The sequence below is a fragment of the Pundamilia nyererei genome, unplaced genomic scaffold, assembly GCF_000239375.1.
Source record: "Pundamilia nyererei isolate P.nyererei 1_Seehausen unplaced genomic scaffold, PunNye1.0 scaffold00122, whole genome shotgun sequence".
Taxonomy (NCBI): domain Eukaryota; kingdom Metazoa; phylum Chordata; class Actinopteri; order Cichliformes; family Cichlidae; genus Pundamilia; species Pundamilia nyererei.
In genome coordinates this window covers 1,229,983-1,232,067 of record NW_005187523.1, presented here as the reverse complement: position 1 = coordinate 1,232,067, position 2,085 = coordinate 1,229,983, and positions in this window count along the sequence as shown.

Genomic DNA, 2,085 nt, shown 5'->3' with positions numbered 1-2,085 from the left:
TTTTTTTGTAAAGCACTTTGGTATGCCTAAGGCTTTTAATGTGCTCTATAAATAAAGGTTGTTGTTGTTGTTGTTGTAATAATAATGATAATAAAAGTCACTATGAGCAAGGGGCTGATCCAGATGGGAGAAAGACTGTTTAACAAAATTCCTGATAAGTTCCTGATTTGTAAGTGTTGAAATAAATGAGCAGAGGGGAGCATAAATTTGATTGCTGCTGAGCAAATGAAGCAAACAATTGTCAATGTAGACGTGCTTAATAGTGTGAAGACCTAAATCTGACCAATGCTTATACACGGGGTCCATCAAGCCAAGTGAAAGAGAAAGGTTTTGAGTTACGGGGGTAAAAAATGATAGGTCTGGAAGGCACAGAGCATCCCTAACTTGCTTTAAGATCCTGACTGAGTGACCAAGGACAAAATCTTTACTCTGAAGTTTGGTAGGTACGGTAGGTTTAGAAAACAGAATAGCATCAAGCGATGTACTAAAAATGGATTCAGGTATGTGCGCCTCTATAAAAGGCCAGGAAGGACCGCATCCCTTCTGAACCGCAGGAACAGCTGAAGCATTATTCCAGAAAACCCACGTTCTGGCATTGCAAGCCCAATAACATTCCTGAAAACTGGGAGGCCTAATCCGCCCTCTGAGGTGGGTTTCTGTAACTGTGCCTTTACAATTCTACGTGGTTTATGTGCCCAGGTGAAAGGCATCTCAACTGAACAGTCTGCATGCATTAGCTAAATGTTAGTGTTTTATGTTCTATGATTATTAGTAAAAACATAAACAAACAAAAACACATTACAGGCATTGTAGGACAAAAGTATTGTTTTCAGTCCTCGTGTATTTTTGATAGTGTATTTGTGAAAAACTAATATCAAATGTCAACTCTTAGCCTATATACAAGGGCAAATTATTGTTTTAGCTGTTTGCATTGCAGCCAATTGTACAACTGGGAATTTTGTACAATGGGATTCACAGGAAGTGGAACTGTGCTGGTAAATTGGCTTTGATATGATGCCGATGACAAAACAGTTCTGCTCACAGTCACCAGCACCATCACCAAAAATGATTTAAACCATCAAAATGAACAAAGATACAGTTTGCAGTGTCAACCCTTTTTATTCAAACAGACCAAACAGGGGCTACACCTTCACTCAGCTTCAAAAGGAAACATCGCACTCACAAAGCTTTTAGTGCTGGCAAGCATTTCCAACAAATCACATGTTGTTTAAATTATACACCGAATATCGAAGACAAAACCTTCAGAGAGTTTCAGTCAAAGATATCGTTAGGTCAGAATCAGAGAGACTTTATTGATCCCAGAGGGATATCATACAGAGCTCAACACATTTATTAGACCTGTCATAAATTTGAGCCAGCGCAGGAACGTACAAATGTATTAAGCATCAAATTCAAACAATAAAACATTTTTTTCTGTTAAGGAACAAAAGTGAATAACTGCAATTTTGCATTGTCAAAACATTTGTTGACAATTTTAGTATTTAACATTTTTTGGTTGTTTTTTTGAAAAAAAATATTAGTTTAAAAATTCATGGAAAAAAACAAAAATGATATATCAGCATTAAAAACGATTGTTTCAGTTAAAGAGCTTGTGCATACGTGTGCGTTAACCATAGCAGAAATCTAAAAAGGATTTCGGTAATTAGTCGTTAATCTACCCGTTAGCTGTGGCACACACCTCACATTGGGTGGTGGTCTAATAAATTGTTAAGCACGTATGTGTTGTCGCTACTTCAACATCCTGCAGCCTCTTCCTTTTACAGACAGAGCAAGAGAAAACGTAATGTGACTTTGGTTGTTTTAAAATTAACATTTTGTATTTGTTCAGTACAACATGGACTCTGGCTTCATTAGTCCAATACATGTGCTTTATATAACCTCAATATTCTGACCAATCAGCTCCCTTCACACGTGTAGTTCAGTTGGTTCAGACCAAGAAAAAACATGACACACTGTTGCCTGGTAGCACTGGTCCCCACTGAGATATAATGAGAGATATACGACAGAAATGTCTGACACCATGATGGAAAGGCAACTTTAGCAGTGTGAGCTGTAGTTTTATTA